This window comes from Nycticebus coucang, chromosome 24 (assembly GCF_027406575.1).
Source record: "Nycticebus coucang isolate mNycCou1 chromosome 24, mNycCou1.pri, whole genome shotgun sequence".
Classification (NCBI taxonomy): Eukaryota; Metazoa; Chordata; class Mammalia; order Primates; family Lorisidae; genus Nycticebus; species Nycticebus coucang.
In genome coordinates, this window is record NC_069803.1 from 19,507,980 (window position 1) to 19,524,694 (window position 16,715).

Consider the following 16,715-nt stretch of genomic DNA (forward strand, 5'->3'; position numbering starts at 1 on the left):
TTGCTTCTCCATTCTTGTGATGCTTTACTAAGAAGAATGCTTTCTAGCTCCATCCAGGTTAATACAAAACATATAAAGTCTCCATCTCTTTTAATGGCTGAATAGTATCCCATGGTGTACATATACCACTTGTTAATCCATTCCTGGATTGGTGAACATTTAGGTTGTTTCCACAATTTGGCAATTGTAAATTAAGCTGTGATAAACAGTCTAGTGCCAATGTCCTTATGATAAAATGATTTTTTTTTCCTTCTGGGTAGATGCCTAGTAATGGGATTGCAGGATCAAATGGGAGGTGTAGCTTGAGTTCTTGGAGGGTTCTCCATACTTCCTTCTAAAAAGTTTGTATTAGTTTGCAGTCCCACCCACCAGCAGTGTAAAAGTGTTCCCGTCTCTCCACATCCACACCAGCATCTGCAGCTTTGAGATTTTGTGATGTGGGCCATTCTCACTGGGATTAGGTGATATCTCAGGATAGTTTTGATTTGCATGTCTCTGATGATTAGGGAAGATGAGTATTTTTTCCATATGGTTGTTAGCCATTCATCTTTCTTCTTTAGAGAAGGTTGCATTCATCTTTCTTGCCCAGTGATATAGGGGATTATTGGCTTTTTGTTGTTGTTGTTAATTTGAGTTTTCTGTAGGACCTACTTATCAAGCTTTTGTCTGATTCTTAATGTGCAAATATCTTTTCCCATTCTGAAGGTTGTCTATTTGCTTTGGTTGTTGTCTCCTTAGCTGTACAGAAGTTATTCAGTTTAATTAAGTCCCATTTGTTTGTTTTTGTTGTTGTTGCAATTGCCATGGCAGTCTTCTTCATAAAAACTTTCCCCAGGCTGATAACTTCAAGTGTTTTCCCCACACTTCTTTAAGGATTTTTGTTGTTTCGTGCCTTAGATTTAAATCTTTTATCCATCTTGAATCAATTTTTGTGAGTGGAGAAAGGTACGGGTCCAGTTTCAGTCTTTTACATGTGGGTATCCAGTTCTCCCAGTTCAACAAAACTTTCAATCCAGATGAAGAAAGAATCAGTGAGTTTGAAGACAGAGGATTTGGGATTATTCAGTCAGAAGAGCAAAATGAAAAAGAATTAAAACGATGAAGAATACCTACAGCAATTATAAGAAACTATCACCAGACCTATTATTCACATGATAGTATTTTCAGATGGAGAAAAAGGAGAGAAAAGGCCAACAGTGGTAAAAGTTATGTCTTCTGGGCCCTCCTGGTGTAGGTGAGTAGGTCCTAAATGACAGATATATTCTAATCTCCCTAAATCTTTGACTTCTTTCATCCACATTAAACCAAACCCATGCTGGGCCACCTTTGTCCGTGTTTTATTCAACCAACCAAACTATTAGATGCCTTCCTGAGTTCCTGAGCTAAAATATTAAATGCAGAATCTCTGCTTAGTGAACCCATAACAATAAATTCTGCCTAATCCAACTTTATGTTCCTTCCACCATTATCCCACACCTTCAGTATCCATTCCTCCACATGTTCCTGGATTTCTACTTGCATATATTTCTGCTTATAGTACATTTCCTAGTGGTCACATTTTATACCTCACATTTTGGGGTCTGCCAGGACTTGAGTCTAGTTATAGGTCCCCAAAAACAAAGTAGAGTGGGTCCTAAGGAAAATCAGCATTGTTGTAAAGAACAACTGCCTCAGGGAAGCCATTGCAGTTCACCCCAGGCAACACAGGGTTAATCCCCTCAGATAGATACACTGCAACTGGGGTGGGGAGGTCACTTCCATTTGGGGTGAGCAGGCCCCTTCCACTAGCAAAAAATATTCATCGAAATGAGTTCAATGTCCCCACCTTCATCTGGATCTTCCCACAGGTCCCCATTCCAGCTTATAGGATTCCAATCAATGTTCTCATTGTCCTTACTTTCACAGTAGATGCCTTGCAAGGTGGGGAGTTTAATTTGTCTCATAATTCAGCCAGTCACAAGATGACATTGTTTAATTTTCAGCAATCTCAGCCCTATGGCTACAAGTGTTAAGGGTCTCCTTCAGGGCACTAGAGATAAGCTTTCAGGTCACTTACGCATCCAATGAGCTGGTAATGTAAATCTCTGAGCCCCTCTTTGACTTTTACCACTCTAGTGAGTCATGAGAGTTTTTAATCAGATTAGAGAGGGAATTCCAGCAACCCCAAAACCAATTCAGAAAGCTCAGCCTTAAAATTCTGTTCTTCTGGCTCTGCACCCGTAGCACGGTGGTTACGGTCCCAGCCACATACACTGAAGGTGGCAGGTTCGAACCCAGCCTGATCCAGCTAAACAACAATGACAATTGCAATAAAAAATAGCTGGGCATTGTGGCAGGCACTTCTTGTCCCAGCTACTTCGGAGGCTGAGGCAAGAAAATCGCTTAAGCCCAAGAGTTTGAGGTTGCTGTGAGCTGTGACACGACAGCACTCTACCGAGGGTGACATAGTGAGACTCTGTCTCAAAAAAAAAAAAAAATTCTGTTCTTCTAGATCCACTCCTGATACCATACAAATAGGGAATACTTTATATATCTGTAAAATAAGAAATTGGCTTATAGAATTATGATGGATGACAAGTCCCAAGATCTGTAATCAGCAAATTGTACCCCTAAGAGAGCTGATGGTGCAAGTTCCAGTTCCAGTTCAATTCCAAAGGCAGAAGATCACCCAAGGACAGTCAAGCAGAGAGAGAGAATTCTCTCTCACTCACTCTGCCTTTTATTCTATTCGGACCTTCAACAGATGGAATGCTACCCAACAATCCACTTTTCTTAGTCCACTGGTTCAAATGGTAATCTCATCCAGAAATATCCTCACAAACACAACCAAAATAATGTTTAACCAAATATCTGGGCACCCTGTGGCCCAGTCAGGTTGACACATATAATTAACCATCAAAATCATCAAGAAAGTGGCTTACCGTGAGCCCTCTCCCTAATGTAGGGAGTTGGCACCACCTGTTCCCACCTCATGTCTTCAAATTCTTACCATTTGAATAATTCTTTTCGGTTATCATTGGGCAAGATCCCATAAGAGAAGTAATTCTTTTTCCTTTTCTCTTTCTTTTCTCTACTGCAGTTCAGCATTTATAGTAAAGCACTGTTCATAGTAGGCATGCCTATGTTTTTTGAATGAATAAAATTGGTTCTGGTAGCAGGAGGCAGGGGCCAGGCAATAGGCTAGTGTTTGGGGAAAGCACATCTCCCTTAGAGGTCCAGGAAAGAGCAAGGCTGGGTCATGGGCAGATTTATCAGGATGGCATGCCAGATAGAGGCCGTTCTTGGGAACAAGTTAGCAATTTCAGAATCATTGACTAAGAAGCTTAAGTTCTTTTGGCGTCAGATCACCTGTGGCCTGGTTAAATCTACTCGGGGAGGTCAGATGGCCCAGCTGTGGATGAGAAGAGCTGCAGAAGCTGAGGAAGAACTCTGAAAGAGACGTTCAGGAAGCACTAAAAAAGCTACTCAGCAAATATATACCTACCCCCAACAGCCCCCCTTCACAGGCCCCAGCCTTGAGTTAATATAATTACTGGTAAGATAGTCTTTATGTGCATCTCACCAGATGGCAAGTAGTATTTTATTTCTTTCATAGCTAGAGACAAGGTAGTCCCTCATTGTCCTCACTGAGGCAACTTATTCTCTCTCTCTCTCTCTCACACACACACACACACACACACATACGAGTTCCCTATGGAAAACAGGATGATAGTGATATCTGAAACTTTAACATCAGTCCTGTTCACTTCACAGATTTTAGCAGAAAATGCATTTGTTGCTTTCAAATATTATATCTTACTTTCCCCATCTCCTCGCTTTTAAAGCTTTAACAGGAATTTTTCTTTCCTGTTAACTAGACACTGAATCTGTCAGTAAGCTTCCTTCTGAAGTCCCATGACAAACTTTGGCTGTGATAAAGAAGGTCATTTTTTCAGCAGTTGTCACTCTCTATCTCAAAATGTAGAAAGATGATATCTCCCAAGCTGCAGGGTTTTCATTTGCAAAATGGGGATGCTCCCTATTTCAAGGCTGTCCTGAAGATAAGAAATGTGCAAATGTGCATAAAATTTGCAAATATTATGTGCTACACACATGTTTGGTGACACAGTTATAATAATAACATATTCTATATTTGGCAAAACATGTATGATTTTGGCAAATATTTAGCATTCACAGAGATTCCTAAGAGGAAGAAAATGCTAATCATTATTAAAAAAGAAGGAAAAAAGGAGCTATATTGAATATTTTGTTATACAATTGGATGCTATTTCCTTTGCATAATAAAAAACAGAAATGTGTACCTATGTAAGATTAAATATGCACAAGAAATTTCTGGAAGGTTACACACGCCACAATTAGCAGTTCTTGCCTCTGAAAATCAGGAGTGAGGTTTAGAGTGGGAAGGAAAATTTTTCCTGGTAGAACATTTCTACTAGTGTCTTAATATTTATTATGTGAACACTTTTTTTTGTAAATTAATACATTTGTTCATGAGACATGGTGATAGACTACTTCATTATAATAAACCCTACAACATTTTGATCCTATCAGTCCGTGATTAGGTGTTGGAAAGAGTGGAATTTGTGTAAGGAAATGCACAAATCCACAGGACACTATGATGAGTTTCATTTCTGACTCAGTGCTGGAATGAACTGGAAGCTTGGAGCACCTTTGTTGTTGCCACCAGGTGCCTGTATTTGATCAGTAACACTTGGCAGAAGAAAAACCAGGGCCTGGTTCAAAAGACTAACGTTGGGGATCTGGCTAAGCTTCTTTCAGGGAGAATGAGTTTGGGCATTTATTTTTCCTTCCTGAAAAGAAAATTAATTATCCCGTCCTGTCCATCACACAGGGTTGTCAGGAAGAAGAATGACTGACGGATGACACTGGTCATATCCTGCAGCATTTCCCAGAAGTCGCAACCTGGAGGATGCTTTCTTTTTGACTCATTTAAGAGTAACACTAATATTTTTGCAAAGCATTCCTGCTTCAGAGTGCTTTCACATGCATCATCTTATTTGATTTTGGTATTAGCCCTATTTCATAAATAACATGAATTGTCACCCACAATTTACAATAAAGAAAATACTTGGGTTTACAGAGACTGACTGACTTGTCCTCACCCCATTAGCAGGTGCTGCAGTGTGGAGCTCAAACACACATAGCTGGACACACATCCAGTCCTCTCTTCTGCATGAGAGAATTCAACTTCCAGAATGAATTCCATGATTAATCATTGGACTGCTTTGCACATGTTTCCATTCAATCGTCATAGCAACCCTATTCGATGTATATTTCCTCATTTAACAAATGAGGAAGTTGAGGCTTAAAGAGATAACATAATATGCCCAAAGCCACGTAAATATTAAGTTGAGGTGCCATTAGTCACAACCCTTAAAACTTTTCTACCTCCCAAAGATACATTCAAAATCTTCAAGAATATTTACTAGGATGGAAACATACTCTCTTCTCCTTAGAGTTCTGCCAAGGGGGTCTTGAATTAGCTTAGGTATATCCCTTTTTTATTCAAAAGCCTTTATAACTTCTTAATTTCTGTGAAGATGTGCACTTTTTGCCTGGTATTGGAGTGATTGCACTCTGCCCTATGGGATTGCAAGCAGTACTTTAACCTCCTCCCCAACCATTTCCAATAATCCAAATGGCATCATAACTTGCCTTTTACTCTTGCACATTTTCCCACCTTTAATCCTTTGCCCTTAATACTCCTGTTCACTGGGATACACTACCTGCTTCCCTCTTTATGTGTCTATTAAACATCACCCCTTCCGTGAAGCCTACTCTCATCTCCTTAATTATCTTAGAATAACATTGTAGAACAGGCACAAACTTTGAAATCATACCCGAGCTGAGGTTCAGAACCACTTCTTACCCTTTGTATAATCTCAGGTTTCAGCTTTATTTCTGTACATGTAAATGTGAAAATAATAGCCTATCCCCAGGATTGGCAGTTAGGACTAGGTAAGAATACCTGGCTGAGTGTAGACACTCCATATACACTAATTCCCCTTCTCCCTTCCCACCTCTAAACTCTGTAAGCCCTTGGTCTATAACTTCCTAGCTGTTGCCACTTTGTGCCTTTGATCTTGAATGCACTACTCTTGAGTGGTGAGGAATCATCCTTAGCACCTATTACAAAGCCTTACTCATCATAGGAGCTCAGTAAATATCTTTAGGCAATGGGAAAAAATACAGGCAACAGAGGAAACCTATGCCCCACGAAGTTATTTATATATTATTAGTTTAGTAGATTCTGAAAAAGGATTTGTGCATGTGCATGAGCATGTGTGCGCACAAACACACACACTAGAGGAAGGGGAGGGAGGACAGAGAGGTAATAAGCATGTTGTCTGCATTGGAGTGGGCTGTCAACGGGTAAAATATAACCCAACAGCCAACTAGCAGATGGATAATAGCATCTGGGTCAGTGGCTGGGCTATAGGGTCAACCCCCAACAACCCACAAGTACTAGCGCGGTCATTAGAAAAGTCTGGGGGCAAGTAGCAGGGATCTAGCAGCACCGCTGGAGTTCAGGGCGAAGAAACCATTCTTGGGGGTGGAGTCAGCAAGACAAGGCCCCAGTCCCAAAGCACTTGGGATCTGACACAGGTTACCAAGACTCTTGGCCCAGATCCAAACCCAGGAATCACAAAGCACTCACTTCCGGAAGAAAAGCTATGTTCTTTTAACCCAAAGCCTTCCAGTTCAGATGGTTCCTTCTTCCTATGATGGATTTGCCAAAACTTAATTTTATCAGCAGAGGTGCTATGGTAACGCTTTATTTTCCTTTTTCTTCTTTGAATTCTCTCAAGATCCATCAAAATTTTCCATGAAATGTGGACTGACCCTTATGTGGCACAGAGAATGAATCACAGTTTTTAGTATGCTGACAGTTATTCATATTTCTTTTTTGCCTTACTTTCAGCTTTACTGAGGAATTGACAAATAAAATTGCATATATTTAAGGTATACAACATGATGTCTTGATATATATATAGTGAAATGATTATACAATCAGCTAATTACCTCACATAGTTATTCTTTTTGTGTATGGTGAGAATAATTAAGTTCTTAGTAATAAGAATGATTAGCCTATGATATAATCTATATATCAATTTCATTTTTTTTTCTTTTTTGAGAGATAGTCTCACTACTCTTTTGCCCCAGGCTAGAGTGCTGTGTCATCAACACAGCTCACAGCAACCTCACACTCCTGGGCTCATGCGATCCTCCTGCCTCAGCCTCTGTAGTAGCTGGGACTACAGGTGCCTGCTACAATGCCCAGCTAATTTTTCATAATTTTTATAGAGACAGCATCTCACTCTTGCATAGGCTGGTCTCAAACTCCTGAGCTCAAATTATCCTCCTGCCTTGGCCTTCCAGAGTGCTAGGATTACAGGCATGAGCCACCGCACTTGGTCCTAGCTAAAGTTTCTTTACAATGTAAGCACTTGAACTTACATACCGCTCCACTTTATCATCTGCAGCTTTCTTCCAACTACTCACTGCTCCAGCCAACCTCATTTCTTTGTGCTAGCACCACATTATCTGATTTTTTTTTGCCCCTAAGCACTGCTATGTCACCTGCCCTGGAATAGCAAGTCCCTGAAGACTCTCTACTTGCAACCCTTCCTTGAAACACCACTGCACAGCCTACTTAGGAAATCAAGCCTCTGTTGACTCAGGCCTCAAAGACTGTTGCCAGCTCTGAGGTGCCAGAGCTCTCATTTGGCACGTGTCTTTTGCTACTAAAATTCTGGACCACAAGCATTTACATCAGCGGGGAGCTTATTAGCTAATCAATCTGAGTTGTTAGTAAATCAATCCGAATTCTAACAAATTACAGGTGATTTACATGCACATCAGGGTTCAAGAAGCCCTGGCCAATGCCTCCTTGCTTTTTAAATGATCTTTTCTATGGAGGTGCCATTTTAACCGAGCTAGTTGTGCCTCTGCCTATCTCTACAGCCCACCATAATTCTCTGCACTTGGGAGGGTTAGTGTCATAAACACCAGTGAAATTAGCATCTTCCTAATAACTTGACTCTGATTTTGTTCTTGTCATCTTTCTGTCAGTGAACAAAGGAATACGTCAAACTTTGCAGCATTCTGATATAAAAAGTTTAATGAACAACCTCTTCCTTCTAAGACCTAAGCTATTGAGTCATAGTCTACTCAACGAAGAAGCCAGTCGATAACCCAGTCTTGTAGTTTGATGAAACTAAATAGGGGGTAGAGTCTGCAATAATTTCGTAGGGCTCCCATCGCAATGTGCCATCAGCCAAGTAGCATAAGTAACAGAAACTTATTTTCTCACAGTTCTGAAGGCTGAAAGTTAGACCAAGGTGCTGTCAGGATGGATTCCTTCTGAGGGCAGTGAGGACGAATGTGTCCATGCCTGTCCCCTCCTGTCTGGTGAGCTGGTAGCAAACTTTGGCATTCCCAGGCCTGCAGACCCATCACCCTCATCTCTGCCTTCAGCTTCACATGACACTCTAGCTGTGTGCACATCTTTCTCCAAATTTCCCCTTTCTATAATATTGGATTAGGGTCCACCCTACAGAGTTCATTTTGACTTAATTACCTCTGTAAAGACCCTATGTCCAAATAGGGCCATGTTCTGATGGATTGGGGATAGGGACTGCAACCTATGAATAGGGCATACAGTTCAACCCTAGCCTTTCTGAATGTTAGATGGTGTGTGTATATGCGTGTCTGTGTGTTTATACCTCTCAGGGTTATTAGGAAGCTGGTGTATAACTGAGACTAGTCAGTTCAAAATCCTGGTCAGAGAATCCAGTGGGCAACATTGGGAATGGTCACTAAAGGGCTGGAGCAGCAGGAAATCCAGAAACCTCTAGTTATAGAAGGCTTAAAATGTCCTTGGCAGCAGGAGACCTCAATTGGGGGCTTCTGCTTCTTTTACCCATAGGGAAGAAAGCTCGACTCTGTTCTTTCTGGGAAACTACCACTGATTTTAACGGCCTGTCACTTACTTTAACTGGACTCCATATGTGTGGCAGTGTGAATTGCCAGGGAGGAGTTGTGGTCTCTACGGTGAGATTCCAGGTGCCTGAGGGCTCCGCAGTTGCCCACCATCAGTCTGCACCCCCCAGGGATTACAATAATGGTTCCAGCCTGATCCTAGAATAAGACAGGCTGCCTTGGCTCGGCGCCTGTAGCTCAGTGGCTAGGGTGCCAGCCACATACACCAGAGTTGGCAGGTTTGAATCCAGCCGGGGCCTGCCAAACAACAATGATAACTACAACAAAAAAAATAGCTGGGCATTGTGATGGGCACCTGTAGTCCCAGCTACTTGGGAGACCATGGCAAGAGAATTGCTTGAGCCCAAGAGTTTGAGGTTGCTGTGAGCTGTGAGGCCCAGCACTCTAATGAGGGTGACATAGTGAGACTCTGTCTCAACAACAACAACAACAACAACAACAAAAGACTGGCTTCCTGCTTGAGAGACCTAGAGAATCACAGGAATGGCATGTGAGTTGTATAAATGTAGGAGATCAAAAACTGGCCTCCAAGGGAGAGTGCATATGTGAGGTGTGGCAATAACAGTTATTGCAAAGATTCTCTAGACTTCAAAGGTCTCTTGATGCTGGAGGCAGAGGTTGTGCTCAAGGTCTGCGGTGCTGCAAAAACAAAGGTGGAGACACTCTGTCTGATCTTCTCCACGTCCTCCCTAGTCGGTGCTAATGTCGGACAAGCAGCTTTTGTCTACTTCATGTTTTATGATTATAAATATGGACCTGAGGTTTGCTCAGGAGGGCTCCTCCCAGAGTTCCCCTGGACACGGACTTTGTGCCAAGCCTCTTCATTCCTTGCATCAAACCCCCCGTATCTGGTGACCCCAAACCCCTTCAAGCCTTGGGAAAAGGAGGGAGTGTGAGGAATGAGCCCGCTCTTTCAAGCTGCCTTGATTGAGTAGACTGACATGCACGCATTTAACTGGCGCCACAATGAAGACACTATCTGCCTACTGGCCAGTTCCCACGTAGAAAAGGACTGATGAGAAGCTTGTAATCAAGGGGAACATGGGCAAAATCCCAAGGGATCTGATTTTCCTATGATTGAAAAGTTACACTGAATCCTACTGAATATATCCTACTAAAAATAATCCGTAAGCATACTTTTCTTTAGGAAGTGAAGAGATGATGATTGAGAAATAATTTGCAGATGCTCCTTGGTTTTCTCCCAAGATTCGTAAATACTGCAGCAGTGATTTTCAACCAGTGTGCCATGAGAGGATCTTAGGTGTGCCTTGAAAAATTTTAAAGATCAATATTAAATTATTTTCTAAAGAAGTTCAAAGCCCAGTACGTATATTATTTTTTTCCACTCTTATTTTCTGATCAACATAATTTAAGTGTGCCTTGGAAACTTAACTATAGGTTCAAGTGTGCCGGGAGATAAAAAAGGTTGAAGAATACCAGACTAGAGTTGAAGGGCTGAGAATGTTCAACTAGTCTTTATTCCACTACTTTAAGAGTAAATTTTCTCCCCTCTAGTTTGGGACATTCTTTTTTTTTGTTGTTTTTTTTTTGAGACAGAGTCTCACTATGTCACCCTTGGTAGAGTGCTGTGGTGTCACAGCTCACAGCAATCTCAAACTCTTGGGGTTAAGCGATTCTCTTGCCTTAGCCTCCCAAGTAGCTGGGACCACAGGCACCTGCCACAACACCTGTCTATTTTTTTGTTGCAGTTGTTTAGCTGGCCCGGGCCAGGTTCAAACCCACCACCCTCGGTGTATGTGGCTGGCGCCATAACCACTGCGCTATGGGTGCTGAGCCTAGTTTGGGACATTTTTATTATCATAGCCATCCAGTAAAGCTGTTGTGAGACAGCTTTCAGCCTTTCAAATTAGAGGGACAATTGTTCAGGGTATTTTGCTGCATCTAGTATTAGCTAAGCTGCTTTTATTACGAAATTTCATTTTCCAACCTTGGGGGGGGGGATTAAAAAAAATAAGAAACTTAGGTCTCTTGCCCATCTGCTTCTACAAAGGAGGCAGAGTTTTTATGAGCATGCTGGCAGAAAACGAAGCCCTGGGAATTGCAGCACCAAAACCAAGGCTGAAAGCTGGTTAAAAAAAAAAATCCCTCTAAAGAGGCCCTTCCTCACCCATCTCTCTCAAAGGCCACTAATCATCTTTGCTCCTACAATTAAGTCCAAATAACTGACGCTTTAAATGTTGTCATGGTCCCCTGTCTCTGGCCCTTTAACTTTTCATTCTAGGAGAAGTTTGAGACCTCCTAGTGACCTTGATTTTTTATTTTATCTTTGCTTATTCTCTCCACGGTCCCTTCTTTACTTCCTGTGATTCTTTTACGATTTGATAGGGCCATTCACATTTTATAAGAGAAGCTCAGAAATTGTGCTTAAAAATCAAGGTCATGCAGCTAAAAATGACACGGGCGAAGGTCAGAGTCTGGCCCTTACAAGCCCAGGCAGACAAGGCATCTCTCTAGGCTTTCAACATCCTTGGTCATTTTTAGGGACCATCTCCACCTATCTGTATTTGGTATGTCTCATGTGGTCGGCTAGATTACATTTTTTCCCTGGAAGTGTTAAGACTTTCTATATTGATTGAATTCTTTCTAAATCATTTCTCTTAGGTAGATTCAACTTGAACTTACTTTTCTAATAACTTGGTTTGAGTGTCTTGTTCTTGGCATTTTACCTACAAGATGTCACTTAATTTTTTTTATTATTTTTTTTTAACTAAATCATAGCTGTGTATATTAATGCAATCATGGGGCATCATACACTGATTTTATATACCATTTGAAATATTTTCATCACACTGGTTAACATAGCCTTCCTAGCATTTTCTTAGTTATTGTGTTAAGACATTTATATTCTACATTTACTAAATTTCACATGTACCCTTGTAAGATTCTTTCTAAATCATTTCTCTTAAGTAAATACAACTTAAAATTGCTTTTCTAATAACTTGGTTTGAGTGTCTTGTTCTTGGCATTTTATCTACATGATGTCACTTAATCTTTTTATTTTTTTATTTTTTATTTTTTTGCAGATTTTGGCCGGGGCTGGGTTTGAACCCGCCACCTCCGGCATATGGGGCCAGTGCCCTACTCCTTTGAGCCACAGGTGCTGCCCTAATCTTTATATTTTTTAATTTTTTTTTAAGTCACTTAATCTCATAGAGAAAAAAAATCAAGATTCAGAGAAGTGAAGTAAATTGTCTAAGGCTACATGTTTAATACATGTTAGGACAAAATTTCTAGCTGGGTTAAAGGTCCAGTGGTTTTTGTGACTCCATCACCCTATTTCCTACACTATATTGGAGTGAAAATATAATTGTGGAATTTCAGACAATAGATAAAGATGGGATCTGTTTTAGGCAAACAGATCCCTAAACCTGTACCATGTTGGTGGTTATCTGCTCTGTATCCAGACAATACTGTCTTTAACACACATACCCCCCACACGTGCACACACGCCATTGTGCACATACCCCATTGACGACCCTCTGCCCGCTGAACTGCAGTATGAACTAGACATTCCTGCTTATTAGGACTAGGCTAGGTAGCTAATTATACTATCTCTGGTCCTTATAATAATCCTACAATTTATCTTACCCCTACTTAAGAGAATTAAATTTACCCCGGGGAAAAATAGGCAGAAATAACTACCACAGGCCTTGCCAATGCCTTAAAGCTATATTGTTCCACTCAAATATTTCCTCCAGACCAGTTATGGAGGAAATTTTAATTTTCTGTATGAGCAAAAATCCCCTTTGAAATCAAACTTACAAATTCCAGCCATTATTGGTTCCTCTTTTTATCTTAATGCTAACATCCTTTCACACCTGATAGGAACTTATGGTCCATTTACCCTCAGCCTCTGCTTCAAGGCTGCTTACTCCAAAAAAAACATTACCCCCGTATTTCCACCCCCTGGCCTGGGTCAGGCAATTGTAGCTGCCATTGAGGTGCCACCAAAGTCTCCTTCGAGAGAGAATTTAAGGAATGTGGCAAAAACTACAGACAGAGTGAAAAAATAATGCCAATACATTTGAAAATTTTAATAACATGGATGAGTTCTGAAAACACAAATTATAAAAACATGAAGGCCAAAAAGTAGAAAATCTAAAGATTGTTATAACTATAACATTATAATCATTAATTTAAATTTTCCCTTATTAATAGGGCAAGTAAAAAAGCCCAGATGGCTTAACATTTCAGAGTGATCCAATTTTCCACTATCAGATAATTTCAATCTTCTAAAAATTTTACAGAGATCAGAAAAAAGGAACTATCCCTCAATTCATTCTATAAAAGGAAGATCCTTATCTCCAAAATCAAATGAGGAGAATATAAGCAAGAAATGTTATAAGCTGACTTTTGTCAGAAACACGGATGCAAAAATCTAAACAATATATTGGAACAAGATATATAAACAAAAGGTTAATACATCATGACAAAGTTTATCTTATCCCAGGAAAGGAAAGATAGCTTAGCATTAGAAAAATCTACAAATGCAGTTCCCTATATTAACAGATTAAAACAGGAAAATCACATGATCATCTCAATAGATGCAAAAAAAATCATCTCATTAACTTCAAGAAACAGTCAAGATAAAGCCTTCACAAGTGAAAAAATGGGGAAACTTTGGGTGGCGCCTATAGCTCAAGGAGTGGAGGCCCTGGCCCCAGCCAAAAACTGTAATAAAAAACAAAAGAAAAGAAAAAGAAAAAACGGGGAAACTTCACGAACCTCAAAAAAGGTAACTACAAAAACTTACAGCCATCGTCAATCTTCTTGAGGAAACTTTAGAAAATCCCTACACCGTGTGTTGAATAAAAAAATTAGAAAAACTAGAATCGTGCATAAGACAAGAACATCTGCTTCCACCCCAATTTCACATTGTTCTAGAGGTAGTGTTAGTGCAATACTTAATTTAAAAAAATTAAAAAATGGGCAGCACCCGTGGCTCAGTGAGTAGGGCGCCAGCCCCATATACTGAGGGTGGCGGGTTCAAACCCAGCCCCCACCAAAACTGCAACCAAAAAATAGCCAGGTGTTGTGGCGGGCGCCTGTAGTCCCCACTACTTGGGAGGCTGAGGCAGGAGAATTGCCTAAGCCAAGAGCTGGAGGTTGCCGTGAGCTGTGACGCTACGGCACTCTACTGAGGGTGATAAAGTGAGACTCTGTCTCTAAAAATAAAAAATAATAATAATAACAAAATAATAAAAAGAAAGAACGAACTGAATTGTCATTATTTGTAAGTGATATATTTGTCTAAGACTTATCTCCACCATAAAAGGTATAAATTATTAGTATTTAGAAAAGGATTTAGCAAGGTGCGTGAATATATGATCAATATACTCGCCAAAATATGTTTACATCCACCAGATAACATTTTCAAAATAAATGATGCTGGTGATGAGAGCAAGGTGGTGGAGTAGGAGTTCCCAGCCTTTATCATCCCCACAAAACACAAGGATGAGGAAGATATCCATGAGCAGAAGTAATTCTTAAAGAGCTCAGGAGTTCACTTAAGAAGCTGCAAGTAATACGATGGCAGGGGTGGGGCAGGATTGCACCTGCATTGTCCCATCTTCCAGGCCAGTGTGACTTCACGTAGTGGGGGACTCTCCAGTTTTGAGTTTCCCTCACTGGAAAGCAAGGTCAACAGCCAGCTTCCCCAGCCTTCGGGGAGACTTCTCAAATGGCTCAGCTAGATCACTGGGGAGACCCACACAACTGGGAAGTCTGGAGACAGGTAAGAGCAAAGAAGAGGGATGGGGGCTACAGTGCCAGCCACAGGGTGGGGGTCACCATGGTCTCAGTGGCCCGCTCTGTACAGGGCTCCTTTTCTGCTGAGGACCTTGATAGCCCTCATGCACCATGGGCCACCTTCAGCTTTCACGATTGAGAAGCCTACCAGTGTTCACCATCAAAGACCTCAGAAGCTTGCTCCAAAGAGGATCCCAACAGCCAGCACGGCTTCAGTAGACCTCTTCACTGCTGAGCCCAGGGAGGTTCATCTTTACAGTCCCAAGGGGAGGTCCTTAAGTCTGGAGTAGTCTTAGTCTCCACAGAGACTCCAGCCTAGGGACCCTGTACAGCCACCTCGTGCATACCCATAGATAACCCCGGGACCCCACTACAGGTCCTGGCCCCCCTGCTGATTGCATGCCTATGGCTTACACTTGCAGCCAGCTGTGTGCACATTGCCAGCTCAGACCCCCGTGGTTATGTGTGCCCAAGCAATTGACTCCAACTCCAATCTGACCCAGTATCTTGCCCCCACCACTGTGCTTACCCCCATAGCTGGCCTCACAGCAAGAATATGCATACCACCAGCTCTAGTCCCTACAGAGGCATGCACACACACAGCCACCCAACCTCCTGCCACCGACCCACACAGCCTCACACGAGTCTCCAGCTAGGCCCTACAACTGTGCATGCATGCAACCAACTCAAACCACAGCACCTATCCCTACCATGCTTGTACCCCTAGGTGGCCCCTTTAGCCATATGCATGTATACAGCCAGCCTCATCCTTGTTGCTAGCCTGCAGATGGCCCCATACCTGTGTGTGTTCACACTACCGGTCCCATTTCTGATGGCCATGCACACTGGCCTCCACCAAGCATGGGACATGACTGACTGCCTTCAAGCCCAGCCTTGCTCCTGAGCTGACCCTTGTCACCATGTTCCAGCCCACAGATGCCCTTGATGCCACAGCCAAGTAAGTTCACAACCAAGCTCTGGCTCCTTCTACTGCCTGCCTTGACAATAGACCCAGAGGCAGCACTGAAGACACCACAGCCATCAAAGACACCTCAGACCTCACACACATCTCACCACCAACTAGAATGCAGTTGCCAATGTTGTGGAATGTAGCTGCCCCAACGACAGAGATTCTGCACCCCTCTGGACATGGAGCTACCAGCCACCATACGTGGTGGCACCTGCACCACTTAGACCTGAAGCGACAAACGCAGTCTAGAAGAGGTGACTTTTCTAGAATGCACAGACATCAATGTGATGCAACAAGAAACATTAAAAAGGACAAGAATACACAGTTTCAACATGAAAAAAATATCTTCAGACAAACAAAAATACCAAAACACAACATAAATAGCAAACACAAAATATCAAAACATAACATTACAAAACTTGTGGGAGGCAGCAAAAGCAGTTTCAAGAGGAAATTTTTTAGCAACAAATGTCCACATTAAAAAATGAAGAGAAACTTCAAATAAACACCCTAATGATACAACTCAAGAAATGAGGGGGCTTCAGAAGATGGCCAACCAGAGACACCAGCTGCCAGAATATTCCAGTAAGAGGGTAATGTTTTAGAGGAAAGAGAAAGGGCAGACAGAACAACCAACATACATCTTGCAATTCTGAGGAATTGCAGAGACCCTTTAGGTATGGAAACTAAAAGAGATTCCACTGGGGGTGCCCCTGTGGCTCAGTGAGTAGGGTGCCGGCCCCATATACCAGGGGTGGTGGGTTCAAACCCAGCCCCGGCTGAACTGCAACCAAAAAATAGCCGGGCGTTGTGGTCCTGTAGTCCCAGCTGCTCAGGAGGCTGAGGCAGGAGAATCGCGGAAGCCCAAGAGCTAGAGGTTGCTGTGAATCCTGTGACATCATGGCACTCTACTGAAGGTGGTAAAGTGAGACTCTGTCTCTACAAAAAAAAA